We start from the raw sequence: 19,932 nt of genomic DNA, 5'->3' as shown, positions 1-19,932 counted from the left end.
GGAGTGGGTTGCCATGTCCTACTCCAGGAGATCTTAGTGGTACATTATAAATTCTAGCTTCAATCTTTTGTTGCTTTTATGGAATACAAATATTTTCTGCCAGTGTTAGTCTGTTTTACCTTTTAAATTTTCTTATATATCTGCTGCAAAGTTTTTAACTTCAGTGAGGTAATATATACCAAACTTACACTTTTTGTGTTTAATTTTTGAAATACATTCCTATCTGTAGTTCATAAATATATTTTCCTATATTTTCTTTGAAATTAAAAAAAATCACATTTACATCTTTAATGTACTTGAAACATTTTTATTGGTAATAATTTTAATTTTTATTGGTAATTTATTTCCTTTATACAAATTTTTATTGAAGTATAGTTAATTTAAAGTATTGTATTAGTTTCAGGTGTATAACACATTGGTTCAGTTTATATATATGTATATATATATATATGTATGTATATGTATGCATATTCTTCAGATTTGATAGGTTATAAAAAAAGACTAAGAACAGTTCCCAGTTCTAAACAATAAGTCCTTGCTGGTTATCTATTTTATATATAGTAATGTATATAAATTCATCCCAGCCTCTTAATTTATCTCTCTCCTCAATGTTTCCCCTTTGGTAACCATAAGTTTGTTTTCGATATCTGTAAGTCTGCTCTGTTTTGTAAATAAATTCATTTCTATCTTTTTTTTTAATTAGATTCCACATATGAGTGATATCATATGATATTTGTCTTTCTCTATTTGACTTACTTGTTTGACTTCACTTAGTATGATCATCTTTAGGTCCATCCATGTTGCTGCAAATGGCACTATGGCTTTCATTTTTATGGCTGAATAATATTCTGTTGTATATATGTACCATGTCATCTTTATCCATCCCTCTGTCAATGAACGTTTATGTTGCATCCATGCCCTGGCTATTGTAATTAGCAATAAACATCAGGGCACATGTATCCTTTTGAATTATGGTTTTCTCTGGATATATGCCCAGGAGTGGGATTGCTGGATCATATGGTAGCTCTATTTTTAGATTTTTTTTTTTTTTTAAACTTCCATCCTGTTCTCCATAGCGGCTGCATCAATTTACATTCCTACCAACAGGGTAAGAGGGTTGTCTTTTCTTCACATCTTCTCCAACATTTATTGTTCATAGAGTTTTTGATGAAAGCAATTCTGACTAGTGTGAAGTGATACCTCATTATAGTTTTGATTTGCATTTCTTTAATAATTAGTGACATTAAGCAGCATTTCATGTGGATTTTGGCCATCTGTATGTAGTCTTTGGAGAAATATCTATTTAGGTCATCTGCCCATGTTTTGATTGGGTTGTTTGTTTGGTTTTTTTTTTTTTGATAGCTGCATGAGCTGTTTGTGTATTTTGGAGATTAATCCCTTGTCAATTGCTTCATTTGCAAAACTTTCTCTCAGTCTAAGATTGTCTTTTTGTTTTGTTTTCTTTGCTGTGCAAAAGCTTTTCACTTTAATTAGGTCACATTTGTTTCTTTTTATTTTCATTACTCTAAGCAGTGGATTGAAAAATATCTTTCTGTGATTTATGTCAAAGAGTGTTCTGCCTATGTTTTCCTCTAAGAGTTTTATAGTACCCATCCTTACATTTTAGGTCTTTAATCTGTTTTGAATTTACTTCTGTGTATGGCATTAGGGTGTGTTCTAATTTCATTCTTTTAGATGCAAATGTTTTAGGTGCAGTTTTCCAGCACCACTTATTAAAAAGACTGTCTTTTCTCCATTGTATATTTTGTCCTCCTTTGTCAGAGATTAGGTGGCCATAGGCACATGGGTTTATCTCTTGACTTTCTATCCTATTCCATTCATCTATATTTCTGTTTCTGTGCCAGTACTGTACTGTTTGCGCTAGTATCATACTACCATTACTGTAGCATTGTAGTGTAGTCTGAAGTCAGAGAGCCTGATTCCTCCAGCTCGATTCTTCTTTATCGATTTTTTTTTTTTTACTGTTAAGGATCTTTTGTGTTTCCATACAAATTGTAAATTTTTTGCTCTAATTCTGTGAAAAAATGCCCTTGGTAATTGGATAGGGACTTCAGTGAATCCGTAGATTGCTTTGGGAGGTAGTCATTTTCATATAGATTCTTCCATTCCAAGATCAGGGTATACCTCTGCATCATCTTTGATTTCTTTCATCTTATAGTTTTCCAAGAAGAGGTATTTTTTGTGTCCTTGTTGTTTTTCAGTCTTGTCCTGCATAGAGGTTTCTCAGGAGACAGGTAAGGTAGTCTAGTATTCCCATCTCTTTAAGTATATTTCACACAGTCAAAGGCTTTAGCTTAGTCAATTAAGCAGATGTAGATGTTCTTCTGGAATTCCCTTGCTTTTTCTGTGATCCAGCAGATGTTGCCAATTTGATCTCTGGTTCCTCTGTCTTTTCTAAACCTAGGTTGTACCTCTGGAAGTTCTTGGTTCACATACTGCTGAAGCCTAGCTTTAAGGATTTTGAGTATAATCTTGCTAGCATGTGAAATGGGTACCATTGTACAGAAGTTTGAACATTCTTTGGCATTGTCTTTCTTTGGAATTGGAATGAAAACTGACCTTTACCAGTCCTGTAGCCAATTGTTGAGTACTCCAAATTTGTAGTCACAATGAATTTAGCATTTTAACAGAATCATCTTTTAGGATTTGAAATTCCAGCTCTGCTGGAATTCCATCACCTCCACTAGCTTTGTTCATAGTAATGCTTCCTAAGGACCACTTACTTGACTTACACTCCAAGATGTCTGGCTCTAGATAAGTGACTACACCATCGTGGCTATCTGGGTCATTAAGATCTTTTTGGTACAGTTCTTCTGTGTATTCTTACCACTTCTTCTTAAGCCCTTCTTCTGTTAGGTCCATACCATTTCTGTCCTTTATTGCGCCCATCTTTGCATGAAATGTTCCCTTGGTATCTCTAATTTTCTTGAAGAGGTCTCTAGTCTTTCCCATTCTATTGTTTTCCTCTATTTATTTCCATTTTTCACTTAAGAAGGCTTTCTTATCTCTCCTTGCTGTTCTCTGGAACCCTGCATACAGTCGGATATATCTTTCCTTTCTTCTTTGTCTTTCTCTTCTTCTCTCAGATATTTGTAAGGCCTCCTCAGACAACCACTTTACTTCCTTGGATTTCTTTTTCTTGTGTACTAGATCTAATTCCTTGAATCTATTTGTCACTTACATTGTATTATCCTAAAGGATTTGGTTTAGGTCATACCTGAATGGCCTACTGGTTTTCTCTACTTTCTTTAAGTCTGAATTTTGCAATAAGGAGCTGGTGATCTGAGCTCCAGTCAGCACCAGGTCTTGTTTTTGCTGACTGTGTAGAGCTTCTTCATCTTCAGCTGCAAGGAATATAATCAATCTGATTTTGGTATTGACCATCTATCTGGTGATGCCCATGTGTAGAGTCATCTCTTGCATTGTTGGAAGAGTGTGTTTACTATGATCAGTGTGTTCTCTTGGCATAACTTTGTTATCCTTTGCCCTGCTCCATTTTGTACTCCAAGGCCAAACTTGCCTGTTATTCCAGGTATCTCTTGACTACTTTTACATTCCAGCCTCATATGATGAAAAGGACATCTTTCTTGGTGTTAGTTTTAAATGATCTTGTAGGTCTATATAGAACAATTCAGCTTCAGCTTCTTCATCATTAGGCATAGACTTGGACTACTGTGATGTTGAGTGGTTTGCCTTGGAAACAAACCAAGATCATTCTGTTGTTTTTGAGATTGCACCTCAGTACTACGTTTCAGACTCTTTTGTTGACTATGAGTCCTGTTCCATTTCTTCTAAGGGATTCTTGCCTCAGTAGTAGATATAATGGTCATCTGAATTAAATTTGCCCATCCATTTTAGTTCAATGATTCTTAAAATTTTGATGTTCACTCTTGCCATCTCCTGCTTGATTCTTCCACCTAACATTCCAGGTTCCTATGCAATATTATTCTTTATAGCATTGGACTTTATTTTTACTACTAGACATATCCACAAGTGAATGATGTTTCCACTTTAGCCCAGCCTCTTCATTGTTTCTGGAGCTGTTTCTCCACTCTTCCCAAGTAGCATATTGGACACCTTCTGACTTGGGAGGCTCCTCTTCTGGTTTCATATCTTTTTGCCTTTTCATTGTGTTCACAGGATTCTCGAGGCAAGAATACTAAGTGGTTTGCCATTCCCTTCTCCAGTGGACTACATGTCGTCAGGCTCTTCTTAGGAGGGACATGCCCTTCAACTGCTCCACATAGCCAGATGACATGCTGCGCTCTCCAGTTGTCCCACTGCTGATCCTCATTGAGCATGTAAACTTTCACTGTTTCCTTAGATAGGTTTATTTCTGGATGTTGATACTTTATTCATTTTGATGGGATAGTAAATGAGATTATTTCCTTACTCTCTCTTTCTGATCTTTTGTTGTTAGTGTATAAAAATGCAAGAAATTTATATATATTAATTTTGTGCCCTGAAACTTTCCAGAATTCATTTATTAGCTCTAATAGTTTTCTGGTAGGATTTTTAAGGTTTTCTATGTATATAATTTCATGTCATCTGGAAACAGTGACACCTTTACTTCTTTTCCAATTTTGATTCCATTTGTTTCTTTTTCTGTCAGCATTCTCTGACACCTGTGGCTAGGACTTCCACAACTATGTTAAATAAAACTGGTGATAGTGGGACATCCTTGTTCCTGATGTTAGAGGAAATGCTTTCAGCTTTTCACCCTCGAGTATGATGTTAGCTGTAGGTTTGTTATATATTGTTGTTGTGGTTGTTCATTCACTAAGTCATGTCTGACTCTTTGCAACCCCATGAACTGCAGCACACCAGGCTTCCCTGTCCTTCACTATCTTCCTGAGTTTGCTCAAACTCATGTCCACTGAGTCAGTGATGCCATCCAACAATTTCATCCTCTATCATTCCCTTCTCCTCTTGCCCTCGATCTTTCCCAGCATCAGTATCTTTTCCAATGAGTTGGCTCTTCATATCAAGTGGCCAAAGTATTGGAGCTTCAGCTTCTGCATCAGTCCTTCCAATGAATATTCAGGATTGATTTCCTTTAGGATTGACTGGTTTGATCTCCTTGCTGTCCAAGGACTCTCAAAAGTCTTCTCTAGCACCACAGTTCAAAAGAATCAGTTATTTGGCACTCAGTCTTCTTTATGGTCCAACTCTCACATCCACACATGACTACTGGAAAAACCATAGCTTTGGCTATACTGTCCTTTGTTGGCTAAGTGTTGTCTCTGCTTTTTAATTTGCTGTTAGGTTTGTCATAGGTATTCTTCCAAGGGGTAGGTATCTTTTAATTTTGTGGCTGTAGTCACCATCCACAGTGATTTTGGAGCCCAAGAAAATGAAATTTGTCACTCTTTCCACTTTTTCCCCATCTGTTTGCCATTAAGTGATAGGACTGGATGCCATGATCTTTATTTGTTTAATGTTGAATTTTAAGCCAACTTTTTCCACTTTCCTCTTTGAACTTCATCAAGATGGTCTTTAGTTCCTATCTGCTTTCTGCTATTAAAGTAGCATCACTTGCATATCTGAGGTTATTGGTATTTCTCCCAACAATCTTGATTCCAGCTTGTGCTTCATCCAGCCCAGCATTTCTCATGAGGTATACTGTACATAAGTTAAATAAGCAAGATTACAATATACAGTCTAGACATACTCCTTTCCCAATTTTGAACCAGTACATTGTTCCACGTCCAGTTCTAACTGTTGTTTCTTGTCCAGCATACAGGTTGCTCACAAGGCAGGTAATGTGATCTGGCATTCCATCTCTTTTAAGTGTATGCCACAGTTTGTTGTGACCCACACAGTCAAAGGTTTTAGTGTAGTCAATGAAGCAGAAGTAGATGTTCTTCTGTAATTCCCCTGCTTTTTCTGTGATCCAGCAGATGTTGGCAATGTGATCTCTGGTTCCTCTGCCTTTCTAAACCTGGCTTGTACATCTGTAAGTTCTTGGTTCACATACTTTGAAACCTAGCTTTAAGGATTTTAAGCATAATCTTACTAGCATGTAAAATGAGTGCCATTGTACAGTAGTTTGAACATTCTTTGGCATTGTCCTTCTTTGGGATTGGAACGAAAACTGACCTTTTCCAGTCCTGTGGCCGTTGTTGAGTTTTCCAAATTTGTTGGCATGAAGAGTGCAGCATTTTAATAGCATCATCTTTTAGGACTTGAAATAGCTCTGCTGGAATTCCATCACCTCCACTAGCTTTGTTCATAGTAGTGCTTCCTAAAGCCCTCTTGACTTCACACTCCAGGATGTCTGGCTCTAGGTGAGTGACCACATCATTGTGGTTATCGGGGCCATTAAGAGCTTTTATGTTCAATTCTGTGTATTCTTGCCACCTTTTTCTTAATCTCTTCAGTCTCTGTTAGGGCCTTGCTGTTTTTGTCCTTCATTGTGTTTATATTTGCATGAAATGTTCCCTTGGTATCTCCAATTTTCTTAGAGTACTCTAGTCATTCCCATTCTATTGTTTATTGGTAATTTTCTTTCTTTCGTGATATCTTTGTCTGGTTTTGGTAGCAAGGTGATGGTTGCCTTGTAGAATGAGCTTGGGAGTGTTCCTTTCTCTGCAAATGCTTGGAAGTTTGAGAAGAATAGGTGTTAGTTCTTCTCTAGATATTTGATATAATTCACCTGTGAAGCCATCTGGTCCAGGGTTTTTGTTTGCTGGAAATTTTTTTTTTTTTAATATATATTTTTTGACTATGCCAGGTCTTAGTTGTGGCATGCAGAATCTAGTTCCCTGACCTGTGATATAACCGGATCACCTGCATTGGGAGTGCAGAGTCTTGGCTGCTGCACCATTGACCATTTTTGAATCACAATTTCAATTTCATTACTTGTGATTGTTTTGTTCATATTTTCTATTCCTTCCTGATTCAATGTAGGAAGTTTGTACCTTTCTAGGAATTTGTCCGTTTCTTCTAGGTCCCTTTTTTATTGGTGTATTGTTGTTTGTGGTATCCTCTTATGATCTTTTGTATTTCTGTGGTGTCTACTGTAATTTCTCCTTTTTCATTTCTAATTTTGTTGATTAGAGTCATCTCCTGTTTTCTTAATGAGCCTGCATAAAGGTTTATCAATTTTACCTTCTCAAAAAAACCAGTTTTTCATTTCATTGATCTTTGCTATTGTTTTCTTTTTCTATTTCACTTATTTCTTCTCTGATCTTTGTTTTCTTCCACTAAAATGGGGTTTTGTTTGTTCTTCTTTCCATAGTTGTTTTTTAGTTGTAGGGTTAGGTTGTTTGAGATTTTTGTTTGTTTGTTTAAGATTGTATGCCATAAACGTCTCTCTTAGAACTGCTTTTACTGCAGATAGGTTTGTATCAACATGTTTTTGTTTTCATTTGTCTCTAGGTATTGTTTTATTTCCTCTTTGATTTCTTCAGTGACACACTGATTTTTTTTAATAAAATATTGTTTAGCCTCCATATGTTTATGTTTTTACAGTTTTTCTTTTTCTTTTAAATGACTTCTAATCTTATGGTATTAAGGTTGGAAAAGACATTTGATATGATTTCAACTTTCTTAAATTTATTGAGGATTCATTTGTGACCCAAGGAGTAATCTATCCTGGAGAATATTGTGTGTGTATTTGAGAAGAAAGTGTATCCTGCTGCTTTTGGATAGAATTCCATATAAATAAATACCAGTTATGTTTAGTTGGTATAATGTTTCCTTGTTAGCTTTTTGTCTGGATGATCTGTCCCTTGATGGCGTGTTAAAGTCCCCCAATATCATTGTGTTATCTGGGATTGGTCCTTTGATTATTATGTAGTATCCTTCATTGTCTCCTGTAACATTTTTTATTTTAAAGTCTGTTTTGTCTGATATGAGTATTACTACTCCAGTTTTCTTTTGATTTCCATTTGCATGGACTATCTTTTTCCAACTCCTCACTTTCAGTCTGTATGTATCTCTAGGTCTGAAGCGGGTCTCTTGTACACAGCATATGTACAAGCCTTGTTTTTGTACTCCTTCAGCCAGTCTGTGTTTTTTGGTTGGAGCATTTAATCTATTTTCATTTAAAATAATTATTGATATGTATATTACTATTACCATTTTCTTATTTATTTGTTGTTTGTCTTTGTTAAGCTGTCCTCACTTTTATCATTCTTTTTTATTTATTCTGTTTCATGGTAGTGATTCCCACCTTGTCTCCCAGCTCAATGATTTGTTCGTCTGCCTCATTTATTCTGCTATTGATTCATTCTACTGTATTTTTTATTTCCATTATTTTATTCTTCAACTCTGGTTGTTCTTTATATTTTCTTCAGTTCAGTTCAGTCGCTCAGTCATGTCCAACTCTTTGCAACCCCATGAACCGCAGCATGCCAGGCCTCCCTGTCCATCACCAAATCCCGGAGTCCACCCAAACACATGTCCATCGAGTTGGTGATGCCATCCAGCCAACTCATCCTTTGTCGCCCCCTTATCCTCCTGCCCTCAATCCCTCCCAGCATTAGGGTCTTTTCCAATGAGTCATCTCTTCGCATCAGGTGGCCAAATATTGGAGTTTCAGCTTCAACATCAGTCCTTCCAATGAACACCCAGGACTGATCTCCTTTAGGATGGACTGGTTGGATCTCCTTGCAGTCCAAGGGATTCTCAAGAGTCTTCTCGAACACCACAGTTCAAAAGCATCAATTCTTCAGTGCTCAGCTTTCTTTATAGCCCAACTCTCACATCCATACATGACCACTGGAAAAAACATAGCCTCAACTAGATGGACCTTTGTTAGCAAAGTAATGTCTCTGCTTTTTAATATGCTGTCTAGGTTGGTCATAACTTTCCTTCCAAGAAGTAAGCATCTTTTGATTTCATGGCTGCAATCACGATCTGCAGTGATTTTGGAGCACAGAACAAAAAAATCAGCCACTGTTTCCTCTGTTTCCCCATCTATTTGCTATGAAGTGATGGGACCAGATGCCATGATCTTAGTTTTCTTAAAGTTGAGCTTTAAGCCAACTTTTTCACTCTCCTCTTTCACTTCATTAAGAGGCTCTTTAGTTCTTCATTTTCTGCCATAAGGGTGGTGTCATCTGCATATCTGAGGTTATTGATATTTATCCTGGCAGTCTTGACTCCAGCTTGTGCTTCCTTCAGCCCAACGTTTCTCATGATGTACTCTGAATATAACTTAAATAAGCAGGGTGACAATATACAGCCTTGACGTACTCCTTTTCCTATTTGGAATCAGTCTGTTGTTCCATGTCCAGTTCTAACAGTTGCTTCCTGACCTGCATACAGGTTTCTCAAGAGGCAGGTCAGGTGGTCTGGTATTCCCATCTCTCTAAGAATTTTCCACAGTTTATTGTGATCCACACAGTCAAAGGCTTTGGCATAGTCAATTAAGCAGAAATAGATGTTTTTCTGGAACTCTCTTGCTTTTTCAATGATCCAGCAGATGTTGGCAATTTGATCTCTGGTTCCTCTGCCTTTTCTAAAACCAGCTTGAACATTTATATTTTCTAACTCTTTGCTAAAAACTTCTCACTCTGTGCATTCATTCTTTTCCTGAGTTCTTGGATCATCTTTACACTCATTACTCTGACATCTTCTCAGGTAGATCAGCTATCTCTATTTCACTTAGTTCTTCCTGTGTTTTAGTTCTTTCATTTGGAACATATTCTTTTTCTGTCACAATTTGTTTAAATTTGTGTTTGTATTTTTATGTATGTGGTTGGTTAGTTTTCAACCTTGAAAAAGGCTGATATCCCTGTAGGGGATATCTTATGTGTCCCATCAGTACACTACCATTCATCACTCAAAGGGCCAAGGATCAGCTATTTTCAGAGTAGTTTCTGACCTGTGTTTGTGGACTCAGCTTGGCAGGCTACAGGATTTTAGGTTTTTAGCTTCTGGTGACTGTTGCCTGATTGGTGGGGCTCGTCTAGAGGCTTGTGCATGCTTCCTGGTGGGAAGGTCTGGTAACTGCCCACTGGTGTTTGGTGTTGTTCCTCTGGTGGCAGGGACATGTCAAGTGTCTAGAGGTTGCTGTTCAAGAAGTCTTTTAAACTAGCCTGTCTTGTGATGGATGGGGCTGTGTTCTCACACTGTTGGTGGTTTGTTGTAAGGCATACCAGCACTGGAACTTACAGGCTGTTGGGTGGGACCAGGTCTTGGAAAGAAAGACCCAAGATATCTACCTCCAGCAAGTTTATATTGTTCAGTCACTAAGTCATATATGACTCTTTGTGACCAAAGGACTGCAGCACGACATGTTTCCTTGTCCTTCACCATCTCCTTGAGTTTGCTGAAACTCTTGTCCATTTAGTCAGTGATGCTCTCCAACCATCTCATCCTCTGTTGCCCTCTTCTCCTCCTGACCTCAGTCTTTCCCAGCATTATGGCCTTTTCCAGTGAGTCAGCTTTTCACATCAGGTAGTCAAAGTATTGGAGCTTCATCATCAGTCCTTCCAATGAATATTCAGCATTGATTTCCTTTAGGATTGACTGTTTTGATCTCTTTGCTGTCCAGCAACAAAATTGAAAGCATCAATTCTTCAGCCCTCAGCTTTCTTTATGATACAGCTCTCACATCCACACAGGACTACTGGAAAAACCATAGCTTCGATCAAATGGAACTTCTTTGGCAAAGAGATGTCTCTGTTTTTGAATACACTGTCTAGGTTTGTCATAACTTTTCTTCTAAAGAGCATATGTCTTTAATTTCATGGCTGCAGTCACCATCTGCAGTGATTTTGGAGTCCAAAAAAATAAAGTCTGCTACTGTTTCCACTTTATCCTCATCTATTTGCCATGAAGTGATGGGACCTCATGCCATGATCTTAGTTATTTGAATGTTGAGTTTTAAGCCAGCTTTTTCACTCTCCACTTTCACCCTCATGAAGAGACTCTTTAGTTCCTCTTCACTTTCTGCCAGTAGAGTGGTGTTATCTGCATATCTAAGGTTGCTAATATTTCTTCCTGCAACCTTGAGTCCAGCTTGTGAGTCATGCAGCCTAGCATCTTGCATGGTGCACTCTGCATAGAAATTAAATAAATAGGGTGATAATATACAGCATTGACATATACCTTTCCCAATTTGGAACAAGTCCATTGTTCCATGTCCAGTTCTAACTTTGCTTCTTGACCTGCATACAGGTTTCTCAGGAGACAGATAAGGGGTTCTGTTATTCCTATCTCTAAGAATGTTCCTGATGTGAAGAACTGAGTCATTTTAAAAGACCCTGGTGCTGGGAAAGATTGAGGACAGAAGGAGAAGGGGATGACAGAGGATGAGATGGTTGGATGGCATCACCAACTCAATGGACATGAGTTTGGGTGGATCCAGGAGTTGGTGATGGACAGGGAGGCCTGGCATGCTGCAATCCATGGGGTCGCAAAGACTTGGACACGACTGAGTGGCTGAACTGCACTGAAGAATTTTCCATAGATTTTTATGGTCCACACAGTCAAAGGTTTTAGTGTAGTCAATGAAGAAGATGTTTGACTGGAATTTTGCTGCTTTTTCTGTGATCCAGTGGATGTTGACAATTTGATCTCTGGTTCCTCTGCCTTTTCTAAATGTACCTTGTACCTCTGGAAGCTCTAGGTTCATATACTGCTAAAGGCTGGCTAGCTTGAAGGATTTTGAGCATTACCTTGCTATCATGTGAAATGAGGGCAATTTTACAGTTGCTTGTATATTCTTTGTCATTGCCTTTCTTTGGAACTGAAATGAAAACTGACCTTTTCCAGTCCTATGGCCACTGCTGAGTTTTCTAAGTTTGTAGGCATATTGGGTGCAGCACTTAACAGCATCATATTTTAGGATTTGAAATACCTCAGCTGAAATTCCATCAGCTCTACTAGCTTTGTTCATAGTAATGCTTTCTAAGGCCTACTTGACTTCACATTCCAGGATGTCTGGCTGTAGGTGAATGACCACACCACTGTGGCTATCTGGGTCACTGAGACCTTTTTTGTGCAGTTCTTCTGTGTACATTTGCCACCTCTTCTTAATCTCTTCTGCTTCTGTAAGGTCCTTGCCATTTCTGTCCTTTATTATGCCTGCCTTGGCACAGAATTCACATATGTCCTTGCTATGTCTGTCAATAACTTTTATGACCTCAAAGATTTTGAATCTTATTAAACTTATAATTTGGGGCACATTCTCATAGTTATGGAAATTAAATTTTACCATCATGAAAATTACTTTTTCTCCCTCTATTTAAAGTCATCATTTATGTCCACTAATATTTTATAATTTTCTCCACTGAAAATTTGTTCATCCTTTGTTTTATTCCTAGTTTAAGAGTTTTCCTTAATTATATATCTTAATTGTTTATTGAATGTAGGGAAACCATTTGACCTTTCTTTAAGCAATGTTGTTTTTTAAACTGCTCTGGTTGGCTGAAACAAACCATCAGAATGAATCCTATAGAAAAAAAAAAAAAAGATGTTATTGTGTAATACTGAAACATATACCAAGTCATAATGTAAAACACAAATTTTAGTTCTTAGTGTGGATTATGGTCAGGTTTGAGGCCATAATTTTTATGTTTTTTGTTTGTTTGTTTTTCAGTAAGCATATGTAGATGTACTGTTACTGATTTCATGTCTGAAAAAAAATCTGTTTCCCTTCATTTTGAGTAACAATGTAATCAGTTATAGGAGTATATATTGCCTTAGTGGTGTGAACATATTTCTAACGTTGATTAGAAGTCTGCTTAAATTCAATTGTTGGTCCTCTGTAAACAGTCTGTCTGTTCCTTCCTGTAGTATTTTAAGGTTCCCCCCCCCTTTTTTATGATTCTCTGAAGTTTTACTATCGCTGACTTAATTGCATTATTATTTTCAGTGCTCAGAGGAAATATTCAATCTAAGGACCCATTTATTTCTTCTTCTCTTGTAAACTCCACCATTGTTTCTTGGAATGTTACCTTTCTGTCCTTCCTTCTCTTCTTTGTCATTTGTTAACCTCTAATACCTAAGAACTTACCTTCCAAGTTTTACAACTGCTCTTAGTTATTTTTACTTACTTGTGTATTAATTCTTTAGTAATCACCCTATTTGTTGATTCTCACTTTGACTAGTCCAGCATAAACTTTATTCTATCAACTAAGATATCTTTTTGAATTTTTATTATACTGACCATATTTTTCAGTTCTAAGATTTTTGGTTGTTTTCATTCATTTTGTTATTTTTCTTGTATAACTTTAGCCTCTTTAGTTTCACCATCACTTTTTATGGACATATATTCTTTTTCCTCTGATGAACTCCCAAAAATACTATAAAAGTCTGCTTCTAATTGTTCTATTATTTGTTTTCATTCATCTGCTGATTAGTATCCTTTTTTCTAGCTGTCTTTCTTTAAAATCTATCTATTGTGGAATTTGAATTTGCAGACTCTCCTTAAGTAAACTAGTTATATTTTAACCTCTCTTCCAACACTCATTCCTTTTAGTTTGTTGGTTCAGTTGCCTTCACTTGGCCTCTGGGCCTTAAGCTGCAGCTCTTTTCTGACATAATTCACTTGGATTTTTGTTGCACAGGGCATATGAGAACTTGAAGGCAGTTAACCTACAAAAAGAATGATGTTAGTGTTGGTCACAGGATTATTTCTGTATTCTCTAAGCCTCTAGGGTAAAAACTTCACACAGCACAGTGGTCCACGAAGGAGATGGCATGGTTTTACTTCAGCCTTATTTTCCTGTGTGGTAGCCTCACCCCAGACCCTGGTTTAAAGTAGGCTCTAAACTTACTCCTGTTCCTCTGTAGGATCCATATTTTAGGGGCTCATAAGTGTGATGCTTCAATCATTCTAACTGGTTTATATTTCTGTTCTACTTATTATTCAAGGAAAAACTTGTTTTTGAAATTATCTAATTTTTATTATGTTACCAATTATGCTATGTTTTAAAGTCAGAGATAATCTTAGTGTTTTAATTTTTAATATGTTGACCAGTGGTCTTGACTCTTCACATATGAAAATAAACTAAGACACTTTCCTTTACTTATAACTTTGAAGTCCAAGAGGTTAAAAACCAGACCTTCTCATCTTTAGTTGCCCATACCGAATAATGTGTCACACTTTAAGCAGGTAATACACATGTTTAATTTGGTGGCTCTTTCCATACTACCTTTTATACCTCAGAGTAAAAAATTCATTCTACATGAATTAAAAAGATAAAGGAGAGCCTTCATTCTATTCTTTCCCTGTATTCAGATATATAAAGGATATAAACTTAAATCTGATTTGTGAAAGTATTTAGAGCTCTCTTTAAATACTTAGTGAATTTATTTTTTTGGTAAAAGATGCAACACAATGAAATGTGTTATTCCAGATTTATCAAAATAGGATACCAACGAGGTAGTAAGAGTCAGTTTAGCTCCTTCCACAGACACACCAAAATTACAACTACATGTGGAACAACTATATTTGAGAATGACCTGAACGCTAGTGGAATGGATTTTCTACATCTATGGGTATAAAGAAAAGGCTCCATCAAGACAAGAAAAAAGAGAAAGATAGTGATCTAATCAGAACCCACACAACTAATGTGGTTACAGACAAGCAGGAGGAATATCATGGTTGCCAAGGGCTCTGGACTTGCACTGGAAAGAAGAACGCTCAAAGCATCTGACTTTAAAAATCAGTGAGGCTTATGTCCAAGAGAACTGGAGGGTTATGGGGAAACCAAGACTTGGCTTGCAAAGAGACTGTGCACACATTCACTCATTCTGAATTCCAGTGCAGAAGCAGTAGCTTGAAAAGTACCTAGGCCATACACTAAGGAGATAATGTTGACTGATTTTAGAGCATCTGTCAGAGTAACAAGAATCTTTTGGAATTTTTGCCAGGTACAGAAGTGCTGAAAGGCACCATGTTTTTCAACTCTCTTTCTACCCACCTGACCCATTCCTGTCATTCTCCATCAACTCAACTTTACTGCGCACCTGGCCCTAGTGTTTCCAAGTACCAGCCCTACCCAACTTACTCACCTTCGCCAGTGGCTCTCTCTCTCTCCCAAACCTGGAAAGCTGCTTTGGCTGACAGTGGTGCCCACAGATTGCCCACAACAGTTGGAGTCAGAGGTTATAGCCAGCTAGCCTGGGGGCCAACACTGTCGCCAGTGCACCTTTAGCAGTTACACCCCAAAGACAATTGGATAGCACACATTGCTTGACCATCTGATTCTGGTAAGCACAGGGGATTGTGTTTCTGGGCCCAACAAGACACGTTGTACATAAGTCCACTCTTTTAAGAGTAGGAAACATAGCTAATTTATACTAAAAACCTATAAACAAATACAGTTAGGCACAAAGAGGAGACAAACTTCAAATGAAAGTACAAATCAAAACCTCTGAAAAGAATCCAAATAAAACAGAGATAAACAATTTACCTAATAGGAAACTCAAAAAAATAGTTAAATAGGCTCACCAATCTTGAGAGACAAATGGATGAACTCAGCACTTCCACAAAGAGAAAAATTTTTTAAAGTGAACCCATCTGAACCAAAGGATACATTAACTGAAATAAAAAAATACAAAGAGGGGAGTCAATAGAAGATTAGAGGATGCAGAAAGGACTCACAATCTGAAACGCAGATTGGTGGAAATAACCCAATTGGGAGAGAAAAAGAACAGATAGTAATTTTTTTACAAATGAATATAGTTTAAGAGATCTCTGGAACAATACTATGCAATACTATGATTTGTATTACAGGGGTTCAAGAAGGATAAAGAGACACGGATAGAAAAACTGTTTGAAGAAATAATGGTTGAAAACTTCCATAACCTGGCAAAGGAAACAGCTAGCCAAGTCCAGGAAGCACAAAGGGTATCAGACTAGATGAACCCAAAAAGACCCACACCAAGACATGCTATAATTAAAATGTCAAAAGTTAAAGAGAGAATGTTAAAATTAGCAAGAGAAAAATAAGTTAGGAAGTCCACAAAGACTATCTATCTAATGACTTTACAACAGAAACCTCACAGGCCAGAAGGAATTTGCTTGATATATACAAAATGCTGGGGAGTGGGAAAAAAAAAACAAAACAACTTTTGATAAGAATACTCAAGAATACTCTAGATGTTATTCATAATTAAAGGAGGGATATAGAGTTTCCTAGATAAGCACAAACTAAAAAAAGAGCTCATCACCACTCAGTTGACCTTATAAGAAATATTAAAGGGGCATCATTAAATAGAAAAGAAAAAGGACACAATGAAAAATAAGAAAAATACTGGAAAAAATCCTACTGGTAAACCCCAAACATGTAGTAAAGGTGGTGGATCAACTACCTATAAAGCTAGTATGAAGATTAAAAGACAAAAGTAGCAAAAATTTTAACATCTAAAATAGAAAAGCAACACACAGATTATAAAAGAGGGGCAGTAACAATGCAGTACTTTTAGAATGTGCTCAAATTTATGCAACCATCAACTTTAGACATATATGTAGGCTGTTACATATGAACCACATGCAAAAAATTTATAATACATAGGTAACAAAATAAAGAAAGAAATACAAACATAACACTAAAGACAGTCAACAAATCACAGAAAGAGAACAAGACAGGAGCAAAATAATCACAAAACAACCAGAAAATGATTAACAAAAGAGCAGTATGTACATAGTTGTCAAAAATCACTTTAAATGAATAAAAGGCTCCAATTAAAAGACAGTGCTGCTAAGTGCCTACTAGAGAATCACATCATATCTGAAGATACACAAAGTGAAGGGATAGAAAAGTATATGCTATGCAAATGGAAACAAGCAGAAGGTGGGGTAGCAATATACTTTTAAACAAAGACTTTATCAAGGGAAAAAGGAGGGCATCACGTACTGATAAAGGGAGATTAATCAACCAAGAGGCTATAACATTTGTAAATATCTATGCACCCAACATAGCAGCACCTAAATACATAAAGCAAATAATACATAAAGAAAAAAAAAAACAATAATACAGTAAAAGGAGGAAACTTTAACATAACTACTTACATCTCTGAATAGATTATCCAGACAGAAAACTGATGAGGAAACATTGGCTTAAATGACATATTAGACCAGATGGATTTAACTAAAGAACATTGCATCCTAAAACAGCAAAATACACATTCCTTTCAAGTGTACATGGACTATTCTCAAGTCTAGATCACATGTTAGGCCACAAAACAAGTATCAATAAATGAAGACTGAATTCATATCAAGCATTGTTTTCTGACTGTAGTGTTATGAAACTGGAAATCATTCACAAGAAGAAAACTGAAAAAAGTTTACAAACATGTGGAAGCCATACAACATGCTTCTTAATCAGTGGGTCACTGAAGAAATTTAAGAGAAAATAGAAAAATACCTTGAGACAAATGAAAATAGAAGCACAACAGTCCTAAATTTTCAGGACACAGCAAAACAATTATAAGAGGGAAGCTTATAGTAATGTAGGTCTATGCCAAGAACCAACAAAAATCTCAGTCTAGCCTTACAACTAACAACACAGAAATACAAAGGATAATAAGATTACTACAAAACATAATACACCAACAGATTGCACAACCTAGAATAAATGGATAAATTCCTATCAATATACAATCTTCTAAGTCTTAAATTAGGAAGAAATAGAAAATTTTAATAGACCAATTCATAGTAATGAAGTTGACCCAGTTAAAAAAAAAGCAATTTTTTTTGCATCTGTCTCCTCAGTCAAGGGCAATAAGGGTGAAAATAAATGTGACTATATCAAACAAATAAGCTTTTTTACAGTGAAGGAAACTATCAACCAAATAAAAAGACAACAACTGAATAGGAGTACATATATACTTTGATTAAGCTGTTTTCAATTTAAGTTACCACTATATAAATGGGATCTGTAACACAGCAACAAACTCCTATGGCATTTCTTAAATATTATCAAACATAACATAACCAGAGTTATCTTCATAAAACAGAAATCCTATTACATACATACCTTAGAGCTTTCCATTGTTTTTCCTTTATCTACTAAAAAAATTGAAACTCTTTGTCTTAAATGTTAGTTATATCAGTGATCACTGTACCATTTTCACAATAACTAAAGGCAGAAGTAACTCAAGTATCCATAAACAAATAAATGGATAAATAAAATATGTTATATACATACATGGAGAAGGCAGTGGCAACCCACTCCAGTACTCTTGCCTGTAAAATCCCATGGACAGAGGGGCCTGGTAGGCTGCAGTCCATGGGGTCGCTAGGAGTCAGACACGACTGAGTGACTTCACTTTCACTTTTCACTTCCATGCATTGGAGAAGGAAATGGCATCCCACTCCAGTATTTTTGCCTGGAGAATCCCAGGGACAGGGGAGCCTGGTGGGCTGCCGTCTATGGGGTCGCATAGAGTCGGACACAACTGAAGCAACTTAGCAGCAGCAGCATATACATACAAGAGAACATAGTTCAGCCATAACGAGGCAGATCAACTTCTGATACCTACAACATGAATTAACCTTCAAAATATTATGCTGAGTGAGTTACAATAGACAATAAAACAAATATTGTATGACTCCACTTATATGAAATATATACAATAGCTACATTTACAGAGAAAACAAAATAGATGAAAGGTTACTAGAGAATACAAGGAGGGGGAATGGGGATTAATTGCTTCAATGAGGTTTGTCTTTAAAGAGAAGGAAATGTTTTGGAGATGCATGGTGGTGAGGGTTGCACAATACTTGAATGTAATTGACATCATTGAATTGTTCAATTCAAAATAGTTGAAAGGGCAAAGGTTATGTTTTACATATTTTTACCTAATTTTAAAAATTTATAATAGAATATACCAAAAACTATTGAATGGTACACTTTTAATTACATTTCAATAAAAATTTTAATACTTTTTTCTTGACAAACCAAATCCTTCAATATTGGACTCCTCTCTAGGACGCTAGCCTCATCTCACACCATTCATGCCATACACAACCCATATTCTAATCATACCAAATGATGTGTCACTCCTTGCCTACTCTTTGCTTTTTCATATTTTTACACTTCAAATTTTCTGAGCCTTTAGTCTAGAAGAGTAGTTTGCAATCATTTTTGTTCTGAAGACTCTTGCACTCTTAAAAAATATTGAAGACTCCAGGAAGATTTTTGTGTATGTGAGGTATTATCTATTACCATTTTAGAAATTTAAACTGAAAAATGTTTTAATATATATTAATATATTTTTAAAAACAAAAATGATAGCATACTAATATAAATACAATCATCTATGAAAATAGATACATTTATTTATTTTTTAGATACATTTTTTAAACGAGAAAAATGTTTTATCATTTTATCAATGTGCTTAATGACTGGATTACTAGAATACAGCTGAATTCTCACATCTACTTCATCAAATTTGTTGTGTTATTTTAGTTGAATTTTATGAAGACAATCTAGCTTCACACAGCTACGAAGTTGAAAAAGGAAGAAGGGTTTTATTAGTCTTTCAGATAATTCTGAATATGCTTTTATACTACAGCACATGAAAAGTGATAGTTACTTAAAGGTTCGATTCAGTGTAGAATCAGAAACCACAGTGGTGAATGTTTCATATTCAATTACATTAAGTTCATTGGTCTATCTTATACTCTGAATGGATCATTTACCCAGGCATGATTTTATCATGTCATTAGGAAAATATTTGGAGAAGGAAATGGCAACCCACTCCAGTATTCTTGCCTGGAGAATCCCAGGGACGGTGGAGCCTGGTGAGCTGCCGTCTATGGGGTCGCACAGAGTCGGACTCGACTGACGCGACTTAGCAGCAGGAAAATATTGGTTCCCTGAGTTACGCATATCTTCTAAATGTTGACAATTTCAGTATGCAACAACCCCCCAAATCACTAGTAATATCACTACCCATCTCATCAGAAAAGCCTTTAAGTATTGGGAAACTATCAAGCTTACT

General features: G+C 36.3%; 1 protein-coding gene across 1 annotated transcript in view; it reads right to left on the bottom strand.

Annotated features, from left to right (window-relative positions):
• The window catches only part of LRP1B (LDL receptor related protein 1B), a 2,070,111-nt gene that overhangs the window by 531,952 nt on the left and 1,518,227 nt on the right, over positions 1 to 19,932 (bottom strand). The gene's annotated exons all lie outside the window — the stretch shown is intronic.

The sequence above is a fragment of the Giraffa tippelskirchi genome, chromosome 3, assembly GCF_054371585.1.
Source record: "Giraffa tippelskirchi isolate mGirTip1 chromosome 3, T2T-mGirTip1v1.2.pri, whole genome shotgun sequence".
NCBI classification, from domain to species: domain Eukaryota; kingdom Metazoa; phylum Chordata; class Mammalia; order Artiodactyla; family Giraffidae; genus Giraffa; species Giraffa tippelskirchi.
The sequence above is the reverse complement of the archived record's forward strand: the minus strand, read 5'-3'. Positions and strand labels throughout refer to the sequence as shown.